The sequence below is a fragment of the Gobio gobio genome (assembly GCF_949357685.1).
Source record: "Gobio gobio genome assembly, chromosome: 2".
NCBI lineage: Eukaryota > Metazoa > Chordata > Actinopteri > Cypriniformes > Gobionidae > Gobio > Gobio gobio.
In genome coordinates this window covers 45,679,767-45,701,787 of record NC_137098.1, presented here as the reverse complement: position 1 = coordinate 45,701,787, position 22,021 = coordinate 45,679,767, and the positions used below count along the sequence as shown (strand labels likewise).

General features: G+C 35.2%; 1 protein-coding gene across 4 annotated transcripts in view; it reads left to right on the top strand.

The window, feature by feature from the left end:
• Positions 1 to 22,021, top strand: part of coro2ba (coronin, actin binding protein, 2Ba) — a 79,168-nt gene that overhangs the window by 28,978 nt on the left and 28,169 nt on the right. The gene's annotated exons all lie outside the window — the stretch shown is intronic.

The window sequence follows — 22,021 nt, the reverse complement described above, 5'->3', positions numbered from 1 at the left end:
AGTCATCTGAATTCACCACATTAACTGCAGCTGTTGGTGCTGCTATGACCACAAACCACAACAGCCACATCTATGAGATCAATTAAATTTATATAAATTTCATGTCAGATTATATGTCAAAGGTCAAATTGGAATGAGTTCAGAATACCATTCGAATGCTGATGTTGTTTTATTCTAACACTTCTCTTCATGTGTTTTTGAGCTACCTTAGCTACCGTTTGTGCACCAATCTTATGCCCCATAAAACATGCTTTCATTTCAATATGGGTGGTCCAATAAATTTTTTTTAATAAAAAATGTATAAATGGAGCCAAATCACAGAAACTGCAAAGATGATTTTAATATCAGTGTCAGGTAAGAGTAAGATGCGTGTCTACATTTTATGGAAGTTTATTATAAATAGCCACTTTTATAAAATCATGTGAAATTTATGTTTTAATACATTTATATTATATCAGTAAATAATTAATTTAAAGACATGTGCATCATACGTGATCTTGGCAAACACATCACATGACGTTTTTATTTCAAGTGATAGTTATTTGTGATAGCCTATATGAAAGGGTTAAATTATGATCAAGAGAGAAAGTCACACACACACACACACACACACACACACACACACACACACACACACACACACACACACACACACACACACACACACACACACACATACACGTCTATATTACCAACAGGGGACCATCACTCCACACTGACCAAGAGGGGACCTGTGTTTCTAGTCATTTTGAAGAAACAAAACTTAGATACAAAATTTTGTTTTAAGGTATTTTTTCATAATATAACTTCAAATAAGCATTTATTTTTTTTATTTTTAAACATGCCAAGAGGGGACCTGACCGATGTCTACCTATCCAACAGGGGACCTCCATAGCCTGCAATGGAGCTGTGTGTGTGAAAGGGAAGAGAGCTGGCAGTCAAGTCTGTCTTCATTATTTAATATATATATATAATTATAATTATATAATGTTCACACAGGCATCAGGGAACACAATGATCACACAACGGAGAAAAAGCCATGTTGTGGACATTACAGAAAAGAATTTAAGAAATAAAAAAATTCTTAAAATTAAGAGTTATCTTTAAGAAATTCATTCTCTGTTGTGTCTTCATACTTACAGTATATGATCCGTCCACATCTCTCATTTAAGCTTATTTTCAAGAACACCAACACTGTAAAAAAAATTAGGTCTCCAATTGAAAATTTTCTAGTGACCGATCACATCTAAATTTTTTAGTTGGCCAAATTGAATTTCTTGAATTTTAATTGAATTAAAGTGCATCAATTTACAGAAAATTTTCAATTGGAGACCCACATTTTTTTTACAGTAAAGGTATTTCAATGTGTGACTTATTTTTGAATAAAACATAGTTTCTGCTCTCTAAAATCCCAAATAATGTCCTTTGTTTTTGAGATTTTTAGAGTGAGATTTGATTTCTTGCACCAATAAAAAAAAAATATATATATAGGACTGGACAAGCAGAAATTGTTCTTTAAGGTAATAATCACAGGTCATCACTTTATATAGTAAATAATGATTATGTTAAACACAATGACTCTGTCCCCTGTTAGATAGTAAATCACGACACCAGTGTGTTTAATTTTTCATTTCTTGCCATAAACACACTGTAGATATTTAGAGTTTTTATAGCAATAACTGAGTTTTAAGAGTTAAATCAAGCAGAAATAGTTCTCTAATGTATAAATTGCAGATCATCTTTGAATAATGATTATGTTAAACACAATGACTCGGTCCCCTGTTAGATAGTAAATCACGACACCAGTGTGTTTAATTTGTCATTTCTTGCCATAAACACACTGTAGATATTTAGAGTTTTTATAGCAATAACTGAGTTTTAAGAGTTAAATCAAGCAGAAATATTTCTATAATGTATAAATTGCAGATCATCTTTGAATAATGATTATGTTAAAAACAATGACTCGGTCCCCTGTTAGATAGTAAATCACGACACCAGTGTGTTTGCGTTGTCATTTCTTGCCATAAACACACTGTGGAGATTTAGAGTTTTTATAGCAATAACTGAGTTTTAAGAGTTAAATCAAGCAGAAATAGTTCTCTAATGTATTAATTGCAGATCCTCTTTGAATAATGATTATGTTAAACACAATGACTCGGTCCCCTGTTAGATAGTAAATCACGACACCAGTGTGTTTGCGTTGTCATTTCTTGCCATCATATACACACTGTGGAGATTTAGAGTTTTTATAGCAATAACTGAGTTTTAAGAGTTAAATCAAGCAGAAATAGTTCTCTAATGTATTAATTGCAGATCCTCTTTGAATAATGATTATGTTAAACACAATGACTCGGTCCCCTGTTAGATAGTAAATCACGACACCAGTGTGTTTAATTTGTCATTTCTTGCCATAAACACACTGTAGATATTTAGAGTTTTTATAGCAATAACTGAGTTTTAAGAGTTAAATCAAGCAGAAATATTTCTATAATGTATAAATTGCAGATCATCTTTGAATAATGATTATGTTAAACACAATGACTCGGTCCCCTGTTAGATAGTAAATCACGACACCAGTGTGTTTGCGTTGTCATTTCTTGCCATAAACACAATGTAGATATTTAGAGTTTTTATAGCAATAACTGAGTTTTAAGAGTTAAATCAAGCAGACATAGTTCTCTAATGTATTAATTGCAGATCATCTTTGAATAATGATTATGTTAAACACAATGACTCTGTCCCCTGTTAGATAGTAAATCACGACACCAGTGTGTTTGCTTTGTCATTTCTTGCCATCATAAACACACTGTGGAGATTTAGAGTTTTTATAGCAATAACTGAGTTTTAAGAGTTAAATCAAGCAGAAATATTTCTCTAATGTATTAATTGCAGATCATCTTTGAATAATGATTATGTTAAACACAATGACTCTGTCCCCTGTTAGATAGTAAATCACGACACCAGTGTGTTTGCTTTGTCATTTCTTGCCATCATAAACACACTGTGGAGATTTAGAGTTTTTATAGCAATAACTGAGTTTTAAGAGTTAAATCAAGCAGAAATATTTCTCTAATGTATTAATTGCAGATCCTCTTTGAATAATGATTATGTTAAACACAATGACTCGGTCCCCTGTTAGATAGTAAATCACGACACCAGTGTGTTTGCGTTGTCATTTCTTGCCATAAACACACTGTAGAGATTTAGAGTTTTTATAGCAATAACTGAGTTTTAAGAGTTAAATCAAGCAGAAATATTTCTCTAATGTATTAATTGCAGATCATCTTTGAATAATGATTATGTTAAACACAATGACTCGGTCCCCTGTTAGATAGTAAATCACGACACCAGTGTGTTTGCGTTGTCATTTCTTGCCATAAACACACTGTAGAGATTTAGAGTTTTTATAGCAATAACTGAGTTTTAAGAGTTAAATCAAGCAGAAATATTTCTATAATGTATTAACTGCAGATCCTCTTTGAATAATGATTATGTTAAACACAATGACTCGGTCCCCTGTTAGATAGTAAATCACGGCACCAGTGTGTTTGCATTGTCATTTCTTCATCTCAAACACACTGTGGAGATTTAGAGTTTTTATAGCAATAACTGAGTTTTAAGAGTTAAATCAAGCAGAAATAGTTCTCTAATGTATTAATTGCAGATCATCTTTGAATAATGATTATGTTAAACACAATGACTCTGTCCCCTGTTAGATAGTAAATCACGACACCAGTGTGTTTGCTTTGTCATTTCTTGCCATCATAAACACACTGTGGAGATTTAGAGTTTTTATAGCAATAACTGAGTTTTAAGAGTTAAATCAAGCAGAAATATTTCTCTAATGTATAAATTTCAGATCATCTTTGAATAATGATTATGTTAAACACAATGACTCTGTCCACTGTTAGATAGTAAATCACGACACCAGTGTGTTTGCGTTGTCATTTCTTCATCTCAAACACACTGTAGAGATTTAGAGTTTTTATAGCAATAACTGAGTTTTAAGAGTTAAATCAAGCAGAAATATTTCTCTAATGTATTAATTGCAGATCCTCTTTGAATAATGATTATGTTAAACACAATGACTCGGTCCCCTGTTAGATAGTAAATCACGACACCAGTGTGTTTAATTTGTCATTTCTTGCCATCATAAACACACTGTAGAGATTTAGAGTTTTTATAGCAATAACTGAGTTTTAAGAGTTAAATCAAGCAGAAATATTTCTCTAATGTATTAATTGCAGATCATCTTTGAATAATGATTATGTCAAACACAATGACTCGGTCCCCTGTTAGATAGTAAATCACGACACCAGTGTGTTTAATTTGTCATTTCTTCATCTCAAACACACTGTAGATATTCACTGTATAGATTGAGATAACTCAATTTTATGGTGACTTGCATTAAAATGTTTATCCGTCTCAATTAAATTATGTGAACTGAATGACTTTTAACATTGACACTTTAGTTATTTAACCAACTGATGATTTTCAAGTCAGCAATCAACACACAACTGAGTTTTGACCTCCAAAATCTTATTATAGTGTATTTTTATGGTAAGTATTGGTGTTTTATGTTTTAAATCAAGCAGAAATCACTCTTTAAGGAAACAATTGCAGGTCACACTTTATACAGTGAACATGATTTCCTTAAATTGACTTAAGTCCCCTGTTGGATGGTAAAACACGACACCTGTTTGATTGCTTTGCCATTTCTTGCCATCACAAACACACTGTAGAGATTTTGAAGGTCAGAACTAAATTTTTTGGTGACTTGCATGAAAATCTTCATCCGTCTCAATTAAATTATGTGAACTGAATGTCTTTTAACATTGACACTTTAGTCGAAGATTTTCAACTCAACAATCAACACACAACTGAGTTTTGACCTCCAAAATCATTATACAGTGTATATTAAATTTAAATTAAAAATTAAAATTTCCTTACAAAACAGTTTGACTCAAGTTTGACTCTCTACTGCTTATTCATTATTGTTTATGTTACATGGTCCATGTTTACATTACAGTATAAAATTGTTCCTAAGTTTTCCCCTTTTATATAGATGGTAATGACTAAATATCCTCGCACACCGAAATTTTCACACGTTAAAAAAAAGATCAAGCACGTTTACACACAGCCTCTGAAACTTTCCTTCCTTCATCATAAAAAAAAAATCTGATCAGGTTCAGTTTTCTGCATTTTTCGCATCCATAGCAAGCATTTAAAGAGGGGTTTCAAATTTCTGTGTTATTCATTTTTGTGTTAAAATTTTGAACATAAGTTGAACAGTTTAAAAAAGAAAGTGTGAACCTTCAAATTAGCCATTATAGTTCATAAAGTTTTGCTGGCGTTTGTATCTAATTGAGAAAAGAATGAATGTAAATTGAAAGATGTCGTCATTGAACGCATTTTGTGCCAAAGCAAATAAATGATCCACAGTTTAGCCACATAGGCTGATGTGATCCCTGAGTGAAGAGTTTTGAAAAAGTGATGAGTATTCAGAAATGTGTCCTAGCAGATGTTTAAAAAACCCTGTAATATCACTATTAGTAAGGGATCACTGTATAATATCAGTCTTTAAATGTGAGATATTTAAAGTGAACCTAAAGTATACTTGCAATAGTGGGATTTTATCACAATTAAATATACTTAATGGATGTTTCGCAAAAGCGTTGTTTAGTGATATTGCGTCCTTGTGTTTCTGCTGTACGTCATCAGCAACTGTCTAAGTTCAATTACAATACTCAAGAACACATGTACAGAGGATGCACAAAAGTACCCGGATGTTATAAGATATATGAGTATAAATAACTCCATACAGATCTATTGTTTTACAAAAATAATCTATTGTTTACAAAAGGAGAAAACGTGTGTACTTTAATGAAAACTTGGACCATGTGACATAAACTGAAGTTAACAGCAAAAAAATATACTATAATGCTGACTGTTGTTAGTGTTTTTTGTTGTATGAGTTAAAAGTGTATATGTTGGGTGAATCCTCATTGTGTTCTGGAAGAATGAGTTGATTTAAGACATCAATGAAGTGTTTTGGTAGTTTTAGCACATTTTGAACGTGAAATTAACTGCTTTGCTTTGAAAGGTGTCCTAGCGATTGTAGCTGAGAGATAGACGTCAAACAGACTCAAACAAAGACCCAGAATTCTGTGGTGTTACAGCACTGTGGCTGCTGTAAATGGCTGCTGTACGGTTTCTTTATGAAATAACAGGCACAATGGCAAAGATATTTCTGCAAAAACTCCAAAGTAATGTTCGGTTGCAGTGAGAAAGTCACAAGAGACAACTAAAAAAACTCATGCGTGTATTTAGCCTAGTGTAGATCTGTTTGCTTACACATCCCCCAAACTCCATTTACATATGAATACAGGAAAGGCCAAAGCCATTGTCTCACAGGTGAGGAACAGGCCTAACAGAGCTGTTACACCCATGTCACAGACACAAACTTCTCATCCAAACTAGAGAAAACGCTGGGATTTACCTGGGAAAATTAAATCAATGTACACTTTTTCCAATCCCTACGACACATTTTTCAATACTTGGGTCACTTTTTTAAAACTCTTCTCACACTTTTTCACACAAATTCACACAACTGAATTTCAGCTTGGCACAGCAGTTATTTTAGTGTTCAAAATGCACTAAAACTACCAAAAAGGATTCTGAGGATTCAAAAGAATCACCCAATATTTCAATATGGTAATACTGCCGAAATGTAGCAAATTGTTTTGTTTTTTTTTAATTAATTTTAGTTAAGTTTTGAACATAAGTTAGGGAGTTTTGAAAAGAGAATCAAACATTTTTCAAATTGGCCTATACAGTTCATAATGTTTTGGTGGTGTTTGTGTTGAAGTAAGAAAATAATTCTTATAAATCGAAAGATGTCGCCATTGAATGTATTTTATGCCAAATCAATGATAAATTATGACTTTAGATGGCCCCACTTTATATTAGGGGGCCTTAACTACTATGTACTTAAATAGGTACAATGTACTTATTGTGTTCATATTGTATTGCAAAACACTTTTGCTGATATTGAGGTGGGATACGGGTAGGGTCAGGTGTGGTTGTATTGGTAAGTTTAAAGGTAGGGTTAGATGTAAGGGAAGTGTCAACAGTGTAATTACAAATGTAACTACAGAAATTAATTACAGATGTAATTACATGCAGGTATATTTAAAAATGTAAGTACAATGTAAAGACATGTATGTACACAATAAGTGCATTGTATCAAATGGATCATTAAAATGTTAGTACATAGTAGTTAAGGCCACCTAATATAAAGTGGGTCCCTTTGGATTTTAAGATTTTATATTTCAGTATAATTCCTGCAGAAATGAGTTGATCATCGTTCTGACTTGAATGTGTTTGATCAGTTCTGAAAGCAGTGTGTTAGCATTCAAAGAATGTGCTAAAAATATATAGTTTTGCAGATAGTTAGGTACGAATAACAAAAGTGTTCGTGGATTTTGGAAAATGTGGTCATTGAATGCATTTTGTGTGAAAGCAATGAAAAATGATTCACAGTTTTTAACATATCAATTTAGTATTGGCCAATGCAATAAAAAAAAAAAAAACGTAAAGCGATATGCAGAAAGCTGTGGGGCTAAACACCAAGAAAATATCACTTCTAATAAGATGAAAATATATTTAATTTAATTTTTAAAACAATTTAAAACATGTCAACAGTTTTATTTTTATTTATTTTTTTTACATTTGCTGGGACACATTTCTCAATCCTCATCACTTTTTCACTGTTCACTTTTTGTCTTCACTCAGTGATCACATCAGTCTATGTGGCTAAACTCTGGATCATTTATCATTGCTTTGGGCACAAAATGTGTTCAATGACGACATCTTTCAATTTACATTCATTCTTTTCTGACTTTGACACAAACACCACCAAAACATTATGTACTATACAGGCCAATTTGAACATTTTTACATTCTCTTTTCAAAACTGTTAAACTTATGTTCAAAAAAAATAGACATTTGCTACATTTCGACAGTAATACCATATTGAAATATATTTTGAATCTAAAATACTATCAAAACAAATAGATTTAGCTGGTGTTAGTTTTTAAATTGCATTGCCATCCATTCAAAAGGGAAAAATTTAGGAATAATGTTATACTGTACTGGACCAAGGACCATGTAACATAAACTGCAGTGAATTATAGTGTAAGTCTTTTTTTGAAAAGAAAATTTTACAGAAGAAAACATTGTGTAATGATCATGTGTTTTAGGTCTGTGTTTTATGATTGAAAAAGTGTGTTTGTTGGGTCCTTTTTGGTAGTTTTAGTGCATTTTGAACACTAAAATAACTGCTGTGCCAAGCTGAAATTCAGTTGTGTGAATTTGTGTGAAAAAGTGTGAGAAGAGTTTTAAAAAAGTGACCCAAGTATTGAAAAATGTGTCGTAGGGATTGGAAAAAGTGTACATTGATTTAATTTTCCCAGGTAAATCCCAGCGTTTTCTCTAGTTTGGATGAGAAGTTTGTGTCTGTGACATGGGTGTAACAGCTCTGTTAGGCCTGTTCCTCACCTGTGAGACAATGGCTTTGGCCTTTCCTGTATTCATATGTAAATGGAGTTTGGGGGATGTGTAAGCTAACAGATCTACACTAGGCTAAATACACGCATGAGTTTTTTTAGTTGTCTCTTGTGACTTTCTCACTGCAACCGAACATTACTTTGGAGTTTTTGCAGAAATATCTTTGCCATTGTGCCTGTTATTTCATAAAGAAACCGTACAGCAGCCATTTACAGCAGCCACAGTGCTGTAACACCACAGAATTCTGGGTCTTTGTTTGAGTCTGTTTGACGTCTATCTCTCAGCTACAATCGCTAGGACACCTTTCAAAGCAAAGCAGTTAATTTCACGTTCAAAATGTGCTAAAACTACCAAAACACTTCATTGATGTCTTAAATCAACTCATTCTTCCAGAACACAATGAGGATTCACCCAACATATACACTTTTAACTCATACAACAAAAAACACTAACAACAGTCAGCATTATAGTATATTTTTTTGCTGTTAACTTCAGTTTATGTCACATGGTCCAAGTTTTCATTAAAGTACACACGTTTTCTCCTTTTGTAAACAATAGATTATTTTTGTAAAACAATAGATCTGTATGGAGTTATTTATACTCATATATCTTATAACATCCGGGTACTTTTGTGCATCCTCTGTACATGTGTTCTTGAGTATTGTAATTGAACTTAGACAGTTGCTGATGACGTACAGCAGAAACACAAGGACGCAATATCACTAAACAACGCTTTTGCGAAACATCCATTAAGTATATTTAATTGTGATAAAATCCCACTATTGCAAGTATACTTTAGGTTCACTTTAAATATCTCACATTTAAAGACTGATATTATACAGTGATCCCTTACTAATAGTGATATTACAGGGTTTTTTAAACATCTGCTAGGACACATTTCTGAATACTCATCACTTTTTCAAAACTCTTCACTCAGGGATCACATCAGCCTATGTGGCTAAACTGTGGATCATTTATTTGCTTTGGCACAAAATGCGTTCAATGACGACATCTTTCAATTTACATTCATTCTTTTCTCAATTAGATACAAACGCCAGCAAAACTTTATGAACTATAATGGCTAATTTGAAGGTTCACACTTTCTTTTTTAAACTGTTCAACTTATGTTCAAAATTTTAACACAAAAATGAATAACACAGAAATTTGAAACCCCTCTTTAAATGCTTGCTATGGATGCGAAAAATGCAGAAAACTGAACCTGATCAGATTTTTTTTTATGATGAAGGAAGGAAAGTTTCAGAGGCTGTGTGTAAACGTGCTTGATCCTTTTTTTAACGTGTGAAAATTTCGGTGTGCGAGGATATTTAGTCATTACCATCTATATAAAAGGGGAAAACTTAGGAACAATTTTATACTGTAATGTAAACATGTACCATGTAACATAAACAATAATGAATAAGCAGTAGAGAGTCAAACGTGAGTCAAACTGTTTTGTAAGGAAATTTTAATTTTTAATTTAAATTTAATATACACTGTATAATGATTTTGGAGGTCAAAACTCAGTTGTGTGTTGATTGTTGAGTTGAAAATCTTCGACTAAAGTGTCAATGTTAAAAGACATTCAGTTCACATAATTTAATTGAGACGGATGAAGATTTTCATGCAAGTCACCAAAAAATTTAGTTCTGACCTTCAAAATCTCTACAGTGTGTTTGTGATGGCAAGAAATGGCAAAGCAATCAAACAGGTGTCGTGTTTTACCATCCAACAGGGGACTTAAGTCAATTTAAGGAAATCATGTTCACTGTATAAAGTGTGACCTGCAATTGTTTCCTTAAAGAGTGATTTCTGCTTGATTTAAAACATAAAACACCAATACTTACCATAAAAATACACTATAATAAGATTTTGGAGGTCAAAACTCAGTTGTGTGTTGATTGCTGACTTGAAAATCATCAGTTGGTTAAATAACTAAAGTGTCAATGTTAAAAGTCATTCAGTTCACATAATTTAATTGAGACGGATAAACATTTTAATGCAAGTCACCATAAAATTGAGTTATCTCAATCTATACAGTGAATATCTACAGTGTGTTTGAGATGAAGAAATGACAAATTAAACACACTGGTGTCGTGATTTACTATCTAACAGGGGACCGAGTCATTGTGTTTAACATAATCATTATTCAAAGAGGATCTGCAATTAATACATTAGAGAAATATTTCTGCTTGATTTAACTCTTAAAACTCAGTTATTGCTATAAAAACTCTAAATCTCTACAGTGTGTTTGAGATGAAGAAATGACAACGCAAACACACTGGTGTCGTGATTTACTATCTAACAGTGGACCGAGTCATTGTGTTTAACATAATCATTATTCAAAGAGGATCTGCAATTAATACATTAGAGAAATATTTCTGCTTGATTTAACTCTTAAAACTCAGTTATTGCTATAACAACTCTAAATCTCCACAGTGTGTTTATGATGGCAAGAAATGACAAAGCAAACACACTGGTGTCGTGATTTACTATCTAACAGGGGACAGAGTCATTGTGTTTAACATAATCATTATTCAAAGAGGATCTGCAATTAATACATTAGAGAACTATTTCTGCTTGATTTAACTCTTAAAACTCAGTTATTGCTATAAAAACTCTAAATCTCCACAGTGTGTTTGAGATGAAGAAATGACAATGCAAACACACTGGTGTCGTGATTTACTATCTAACAGGGGACCGAGTCATTGTGTTTAACATAATCATTATTCAAAGAGGATCTGCAATTAATACATTATAGAAATATTTCTGCTTGATTTAACTCTTAAAACTCAGTTATTGCTATAAAAACTCTAAATCTCTACAGTGTGTTTATGGCAAGAAATGACAACGCAAACACACTGGTGTCGTGATTTACTATATAACAGGGGACCGAGTCATTGTGTTTAACATAATCATTATTCAAAGAGGATCTGAAATTTATACATTAGAGAACTATTTCTGCTTGATTTAACTCTTAAAACTCAGTTATTGCTATAAAAACTCTAAATCTCCACAGTGTGTTTATGGCAAGAAATGACAACGCAAACACACTGGTGTCGTGATTTACTATCTAACAGGGGACCGAGTCATTGTGTTTAACATAATCATTATTCAAAGATGATCTGCAATTAATACATTAGAGAACTATTTCTGCTTGATTTAACTCTTAAAACTCAGTTATTGCTATAAAAACTCTAAATCTCTACAGTGTGTTTATGATGGCAAGAAATGACAACGCAAACACACTGGTGTCGTGATTTACTATCTAACAGGGGACCGAGTCATTGTGTAAATCATAAATAAATCAAAAGTGGTTTGTTTAAAAAAACTCATAAATGTATAAGGTGGTAAGGTGGGCCTTTTACACCCCATTTTACATGGGGCAAAAGTCACACATTATTTATACAAATACTTGAGCTAAAATGTTTTTTTTTTTAATAATGTCTTAACACTTGTTTAAAAGAATAGTAAAGTTTGTACTATTTTCTGTTTATTTTGATAAATACAATAATATTCAATGAATATAGGCTACTGTCATTAAAATATGTTAAAATAAAAAATACAAAAAAAAACCTTCTAATTACATTCTGGTTGTTTAGATTTTTAAATCCTTTTTTCTTGGATTCTGTGTAGAATTTAATTGTAATGTAATGCAAAGTTTGAAACTAGTCAGGGTATCTAGTAAAGAGATGTAATGCTTGTTCCTTTAGTAAGCAGCCTGTTAAACAGCAGAGTCTCTCTGGGACAGCAGGCCATTCAAACAATAGAGGAGTGTGTGTGAACGACGTGTGTTTAAGAGCCCTTACAGTTCCTGCTCCAGCCTACAGGGGAGCTGCTGAGTATGACCTTAAACACACACACACACTTAGGTCCCCACTTGGTCATAAGTTTTAAAAAAATTACCAGAGTGTTTTTACTTAATTTTCACATGATTTAAACACACACACTTGTAGGTCCCCACTTGGTCAAAAGTAAAAAAAATCACCAGAGTGTTTTTTTAGTGTTTTTACTTGATTTTAACATGATTTAAAGCATGACCAACAGGGGACCTGAAAAATGTCCCCTCTTGGCTCAGAGGTCCCCTGTTAGTGAGTGTGTTACGACACCAAGGTCCCCTGTTAGATAGGTAGACAAGTACACACACACACACACACACACACACACACACACACACACACACACACACACACACACAATGATAGAGTGAGAGTGAGGGGGAGGGGAAGGACTGAGAGAAAGGCACACACACAAACTCACAGGGTGAGAGAGAACCCCCCCCCCCACACGCACACAGATAGAGAGGGGGAAGGGGAAAGACAGGCAGATGGCATTCCATAGACTTAATGGTTTGTATACTGTACAAACTGTACATTCTATCCCCCTACACTACACCTAAGCCTACATATCGCACACACACACACACACCATAGCTGTCAACCCTCCCGTTTTTTCCGGGTTTCTCACGTATTTTAGCTCTTTTCCCGCTGTCTTCCCGTTTTAGTATTTTCCCGTAAAATATCCCGTATTTTTACGTTCTGATTGTGTTAGCTCAGAACACGCAACTATCTGGTTTAGTGCCAGAAGACGCGAATGAGAAGTCGCGCGCACTGTGAGAAAATTTTCCATGCACTCATCCGAGAGCGCGCACACGTCTCTCAGCGCGCAAATATTGAGTTCTCTTTCAAGTCTTGCTCTTGAACGGACAAACTCACGCAAAAAGTATGTCAACATATTGATGAGTATTCTAGCAGACATAGTCTGTATATGGCTTAAGTAAGCTTTATACAGTCCAGAAAAGACAGCATATTGTAAATATGTGTTGTATTGTCATTTTTTATGAATGAAGGCCAGAAACATTAATGACGTTACATTACAGTATAACTGAAAGCTCCCAATTTCAACATTTATTAGGCTTTAAAAAACAACTTTTAATTTAAGTGAACTTAAAAAAATCTTTACATAAACCCAAAATAATAAATGTTATATTTACCCATGGCCTTCCCTGTTATACAGAAATGTAATAGTTATCAAACCTTCCTTAACTGCATAAATAATAAATGAAATATAGATGAATCATCATTAAAGCTACAATTTTCTCTGTTCCCGTTGTTCTTTGATGAACATTAATGACAGGCATCATCAGTGCTACTGTCACTTTAAGAACAGCCGCGTATCTCACGCGCGGTCCCGCGCATCTCATTTCCTCACAACTCTTTAAAGTTCATTTAAGACGTTATTTAACTAATTTAAGACTCTAATATGAGAATACTCAAAATCCTCTGTGTTATTGTTTGTTCAAGAGCAAAAGAGAACTCGATGTGAGCAGGAAACTGACGCGAGTCTATCTATGCATCGAGTGTGTGTGTGTGTGTGTGTGTGTGTGTGTGTGTGTGTGTGTGTGTGTGTGTGTGTGTGTACGTGTGTCAGTGTCAGTGTCCCTTGATTAGCTGACATGAGACGCATCCACACAGACAGGACACTGACACACACACACACACACACACACACACACACACACACACACACACACACACAGACAGGACACTGACACACACACACACACACACACACACACAGACAGGACACTGACATACAGCGCGCTCTCTTGTGTCTTGTCGCGCTTGGAAGCATTTACATGAATAGGAGCGTGATCATGTAACGCTAAGCAAAAATGGATATAAAAACGGACGCTGTGTTATTTGCGTTAAATATTTTTAATGCGTTAAGCTTCCGTTTCACGTTGACCGAGTTTGGTGGAGATTGAATAAATCACCTACGAGGAGAACGTAAAAACTCAGACCCTGAATTATACAAATATTCACGTTCAAACAAAAACTTTCTGTGAAAAAAAGACACTTATAAACAGACACTTGTAGAAAATAATGTGAATTTTGTTTTAAAATAAATTTGAACTATGTCAGTAAATAATGAATTTAAAGACAAATGTGTAAAAAGTGATCTTTGCAAACACAGCACATGACCTTCTGTAAAGCACATGTATAGAAAACACACTCACACTCTGTTTTAAAAAAGAGTTCTGTCTGAATGAGTACATGAAATCACGGCTGTCAGGTGATAAGAATTGGAACTCAAATGTCATTTAGAAAATTAGTCCTGTATTAGTAGTGATATAGTGTCATAGTTCATGTCCACATTAACCACTACGTTGTAATACCAGTGTAATACCCATGTCATCATACACATTTGTGTCCTCATAAATAAAAAAACAAGCACAGAGAGAGAGAGAAAGGGAGTTTCAAAAATAATACAACACTGCCACCTTTTGGTTATAGAGGGGAGGGCACACAAACAGCCAAAAACATTATTAAACTTTGACACGTTGCCATTGCAACAGTATTGGAAATTTCAGAAATCCATTCATATGTCTATATCTGCCATGTTTTCACATTATACTGATGAAGTTTGAAGTCAATCGAGTCAAAATAAGACAGTGATTTAAAGCATTTTTTTAAAAAAGTGACACACTTCCTGCTGCCAGTTGGTGGCGCTATAACTTTGACTCACAAACGTCATATCCTTGCGATCGGCTTCCTACAACAAACACACAGCTGAAGTTTCATCCAAATCAGTCAATGTTTGCACAAGTTATAACACACTTCCTGTTTCCCTTTTCTCGCCATAAATTCGTTGCTTCGCCACGGCCAAACCGATTGAGATATCAAAAATCCGCTCGCAATTTAGCATCCTGAATATCTTGTCTTAATGCTGACCGAGTTTGGTGCCGATCGAAACAATGGCCTCGGAGGAGTATATTAAATTCCAGAGCATGCGTTTTCCGAACAACCCATAATAGCTCACTTCCTGTTGGGCTGACGCATAACTTAGAGCACGAAAGTTGTTCAGCCTGATGAGATCTATATGTGTACCGAGTTTCATACATGTACGTGCAAGTGTGTTTGATATATGGACCAATTTTTTCGTAGGGGGCGCTGTTGAGCTCCCCTACCACGCCCGGGTACCAGCTTCAGCCCGGCTCTGATGGCCACAGATTCCGATGTATCTGCAAAGTTTCAAGAGTTTTCGAGCATGGTAAGGGCCCCAAAAGTGCCCGAATAGTCGATAAGAAAAATAATAATAATTAAAGCTGCGAGCAGCGATGACGGGCCCAAGCCGGTGGCACCGCCACCCCGGTGGCATCAGCTTAACTGTGCACGGCAGGCAATAGGCATTTAAAATGGGAAAACATAAAAGGACTATGTCAAAGTCATCTGAATTCACCACATTAACTGCAGCAGTTGGTGCTGCTATGACCACAAACCACAACAGCCACATCTATGAGATCAATTAAATTTATATGAATTTCATGTCAGATTATGTCAAAGGTCAAATTGGAATGAGTTCAGAATACCATTCGAATGCTGATGTTGTTTTATTCTAACACTTCTCTTCATGTGTTTTTGAGCTACCTTAGCTACCGTTTGTGCACCAATCTTATGCACCATAAAACATGCTTTCATTTCAATATGGGTGGTCCAATAAATTTCTTTTAATAAAAAATGTATAAATGGAGCCAAATCACAGAAACTGCAAAGATGATTTTAATATCAGTGTCAGGTAAGAGTAAGATGCGTGTCTACATTTTATGGAAGTTTATTATAAATAGCCACTTTTATAAAATCATGTGAAATTTATGTTTTAATACATTTATATTATATCAGTAAATAATTAATTTAAAGACATGTGCATCATACGTGATCTTGGCAAACACATCACATGACGTTTTTATTTCAAGTGATAGTTATTTGTGATAGCCTATATGAAAGGGTTAAATTATGATCAAGAGAGAAAGTCACACACACACACACACACACACACACACACACACACAAACACAATGATAGAGTGAGAGTGAGGGGGAGGGTAAGGACTGAGAGAAAGGCACACACACAAACTCACAGGGTGAGAGAGAGACCCCCCCCCCCCCCACACACACACACACAGATAGAGAGGGGGAAGGGGAAAGACAGGCAGATGGCATTCCATAGACTTAATGGTTTGTATACTGTACATTCTATCCCCCTACACTACCCCTAAGCCTACATATCGCACACACACACACACACATACACACACACACACACACACACACACACACACTACCCCTAAACCTACCATCACAGAAAACATTCTGCATTTTTACATTTTTATTAAAAAATTGTTTAATATGCTGTTAAAGCTATTTTGATTTACGGGGACACATGAAATGTCTTCATAAACCATGATTATGTTGTAATAAACACCCCTCCACCTATATATGTTATATATATATTATGTTATATATACCATGATTATATCCCAAAATAATAAATGTTATATTTACCCATGGCCTTCCCTGTTATACAGAAATGTAATAGTTATCAAACCTTCCTTAACTGCATAAATAATAAATGAAATATAGATGAATCATCATTAAAGCTACAATTTTCTCTATTCCCGTTGTTCTTTGATGAACATTAATGACAGGCATCATCAGTGCTCCTGTCACTTTAAGAACAACCGCGGATCTCACGCGCGGTCCCGCGCATCTCATTTCCTCACAACTCTTTAAAGTTCATTTAAGACGTTATTTAACTAATTTAAGACTCTAATATGAGAATACTCAAAATCCTCTGTGTTATTGTTTGTTCAAGAGCAAAAGAGAACTCGATGTGAGCAGGAAACTGACGCGAGTCTATCTATGCGTCGAGTGTGTGTGTGTGTGTGTGTGTGTGTGTCAGTGTCCCTTGATTAGCTGACATGAGACGCATCCACACAGATAGGACACTGACAGACACACACACACACACACACACACACACACACACACACACACACACACACACACACACACACACACCGCAGCATAGCCATACAGTTTAAGTTCACCCACACTATATATTAATAAAAAGGTTTACAGTGCAAATACTGTTGTTGCAAATACTGTGCATACAATTTGAAAACATTTGCAAAAAACACCACTGTATCATTACATTTTTTTTTAAAACCTTTAAGTAACCATTTTTTAAACATCTATAAACATTACATTTACATAGATAGACGGACCAGATATTCCTAACACTTTGGGAATACTTTAGGGTTACTAGTTGTTTTGTAAACTGTCTATAAACATTATCTGGATGGTTATTGTAAAGTTGCAACCGATGACTATAATACCTTGTTAAATAGTTTAATAAACAGTACCAGTAAAACGTGGGCAGTACCAGTAAAACATGTAAACAGTACCAGTCAAACATGTGGGTTGTCCTGATACTGTACTTCAAAATGTAATAGTGTAAAAATTGCCACAGAATAAAGTAATTGTTCAAGATCTATTGGTAACTCATAAAAATAATGTCATATTTGCATAAACTGTCACTACCGTATATATCCCGACACTAGCACATTAAGATAAGCTATGAAAAAAATCATGTTCCTCTGCCTCTTTCTGGTTAAATAATGTTTATAATAATTGTTAATATAGCATGCTATATTAACTATTCCAGGTTATTTATGCATAGCATAAATAATAGTTAGTATAGCATGCTATGCCACTTTCATCAAAACATATTACAAAGCTATAGCAATCTCATGTCATTCCGTCTGTTCGAAAAAAAAGTTGCACTAACTGTTCGTTACAAGCAGTATTTGCCGTCAGGCAGGTAACGATAGCTAACATAAACATATTTTTGCTAGCCTACCTGCTGCAAACTTACACTTTTTTTGTACAAGACAAGTAGAGCTATTTTATCCAGTGTAATTTATCACATACCACTATCTTGTTTTTTCTTATCCTCCTCTTCCTTTCTCTTTTTTCTTTTCTGGCTTCCTGAAGCATAAAATTCCGCTTCAAATCCGAAGATTTTGTATTTTGCCGCAGCAGAGATCGCGTTGTTGGCTGGCTGCTGTCAGCGACTTCTGAGAGGGGCCCCTTAAGGGGGATCCCGATAACAGTGTCATTGCACTTTACTGCATTGACTATCAATGGGGCGCTCACACAGTTTGTCGTTTCATTTTATTCTTAACCTGTCGCTGTCTTGGTGCCCCAGGCCAGCTCGAGGCCCCAAGCAATTGCTTGGTTTGCCTGCCTTGTCGCGACGGGCCTGCACACACACACACACACACACACACACACACACACACACACACACACACACACACACACACACACACACACACACACACACACACACACACACACAGACAGGACACTGACACACACACACACACACACACACACACACAGGACATTGGCATACAGCGTGTTCTCTTGTGTCTTGTCGCGCTTGGAAGCATTTACATGAATAGGAGCGTGATCATGTAACGCTAAGCAAAAATGGATATAAAAACGGACGCTGAGTTATTTGCGTTAAATATTTTTAATGCGTTAAGCTTCCGTTTCACGTTGACCGAGTTTGGTGGAGATTGAATAAATCGCCTACGAGGAGAACGTAAAAACTCAGAAACTGAATTATACAAATATTCACGTTCAAACAAACTTTCTGTGAAAAAAGACACTTATAAACAGACACTTGTAGAAAATAATGTGAATTTTTTTTTTTTATATAAATTTGAACTATGTCAGTAAATAATGAATTTAAAGACAAATGTGTCAAAAGTGATCTTTGCAAACACAGCACATGACCTTCTGTAAAGCACATGTATAGAAAACACACTCACACTCTGTTTTAAAAAAGAGTTCTGTCTGAATGAGTACATGAAATCACGGCTGTCAGGTGAAAAGAATTGTAACTCAAATGTCATTTAGAAAATTAGTCCTGTAGTGATATAGTGTCATAGTTCATGTCCACATTAACCACTACGTTGTAATATCAGTGTAATACCCATGTCATCATACACATTTGTGTCCTCATGAATCACATTAACAAGCACACATACAGAGAAAGGGAGTTTCAAAAATAATACAACACTGCCACCTTGTGGTGATAGAGGGGAGGGCACACAAACATCCAAAAACATTATTAAACTTTGACATGTTGCCATGGCAACATTTTTTGAAATATTAGGAATCCATTCATATGTCTCTATCTGTCATGTTTTCACATTATACTGATGAAGTTTGAAGTCAATCAGGTGAAAATAAGATGGGGATTCAAAGCATTTTTGAAAGTGACACACTTCCTGCTGCCAGTTGGTGGCGCTTTAACTTTGACTCACAAAAGTCATATCCATGTGATCGGCCTCTTACAACGAACACACAGCTGAAGTTTCATCCAAATCATTCAATGTTTGCACAAGTTATTACACACTTCCTGTTTCCCTTTTCTCGCCATAAATTCGTTGCTTCGCCACGGCCAAACCGTTTGAGTTATCAAAAATCCGCTCGCAATTTAGCATCCTCTGTGTCTTGACTTCATGCTGACCGAGTTTGGCACTGATTGAAACAATGGCCTCGGAGGAGTATATTAAATTCCAGAGCATGTGTTTTCAGAACAACCCATATTAGCTCACTTCCTGTTGGGCTGACACGTAACTTAGAGCACGAAAGTTGTTTGGCCCAATGAGGTCTATATGTGTACCGAGTTTCTTACATGTACGTGCAAGTGTGTTTGATATATAGACCAAGTTTTCAGACCCCACTTTAGGGGGCGCTGTCGAGTCCCCCTGCCACGCCCGGGTACCAGCTTCAGCCCGGCTCTGATGGCCGCGCATTCCGATGTGTGTGCTAAGTTTCAAGAGTTTTTGAGCATGGTAAGAGCCCCAAAAGTGCCCGAGAAGTCGATAAAATAATAATAATAATAATAATAATAATAATTAAAGCTGCGAGCAGCGATGACGGGCCCAAGCCGGTGGCACCGCCACCCCGGTGGCATCAGTTTAACTGTGCACGGCAGGCAATAGGCATTTAAAATGGGAAAACATAAAAGGACTATGTCAAAGTCATCTGAATTCACCACATTAACTGCAGCAGTTGGTGCTGCTATGACCACAAACCACAACAGCCACATCTATGAGATCAATTAAATTTATATGAATTTCATGTCAGATTATGTCAAAGGTCAAATTGGAATGAGTTCAGAATACCATTCGAATGCTGATGTTGTTTTATTCTAACACTTCTCTTCATGTGTTTTTGAGCTACCTTAGCTACCGTTTGTGCACCAATCTTATGCACCATAAAACATGCTTTCATTTCAATATGGGTGGTCCAATAAATTTCTTTTAATAAAAAATGTATAAATGGAGCCAAATCACAGAAACTGCAAAGATGATTTTAATATCAGTGTCAGGTAAGAGTAAGATGCGTGTCTACATTTTATGGAAGTTTATTATAAATAGCCACTTTTATAAAATCATGTGAAATTTATGTTTTAATACATTTATATTATATCAGTAAATAATTAATTTAAAGACATGTGCATCATACGTGATCTTGGCAAACACATCACATGACGTTTTTATTTCAAGTGATAGTTATTTGTGATAGCCTATATGAAAGGGTTAAATTATGATCAAGAGAGAAAGTCACACACACACACACACACAAACACAATGATAGAGTGAGAGTGAGGGGGAGGGTAAGGACTGAGAGAAAGGCACACACACAAACTCACAGGGTGAGAGAGAGACCCCCCCCCCCCCCACACACACACACACACACACAGATAGAGAGGGGGAAGGGGAAAGACAGGCAGATGGCATTCCATAGACTTAATGGTTTGTATACTGTACAAACTGTACATTCTATCCCCCTACACTACCCCTAAGCCTACATATCGCACACACACACACACACACATACACACACACACACACACACACACACACACACACACACACACACACACACACACACACACACACACACACACACACACACACACACACACACACACACTACCCCTAAACCTACCATCACAGAAAACATTCTGCATTTTTACATTTTTATTAAAAAATTGTTTAATATGCTGTTAAAGCTATTTTGATTTACGGGGACACATGAAATGTCTTCATAAACCATGATTATGTTGTAATAAACACCCCTCCACCTATATATGTTATATATATATTATGTTATATATACCATGATTATATCCCAAAATAATAAATGTTATATTTACCCATGGCCTTCCCTGTTATACAGAAATGTAATAGTTATCAAACCTTCCTTAACTGCATAAATAATAAATGAAATATAGATGAATCATCATTAAAGCTACAATTTTCTCTATTCCCGTTGTTCTTTGATGAACATTAATGACAGGCATCATCAGTGCTCCTGTCACTTTAAGAACAACCGCGAATCTCACGCGCGGTCCCGCGCATCTCATTTCCTCACAACTCTTTAAAGTTCATTTAAGACGTTATTTAACTAATTTAAGACTCTAATATGAGAATACTCAAAATCCTCTGTGTTATTGTTTGTTCAAGAGCAAAAGAGAACTCGATGTGAGCAGGAAACTGACGCGAGTCTATCTATGCGTCGAGTGTGTGT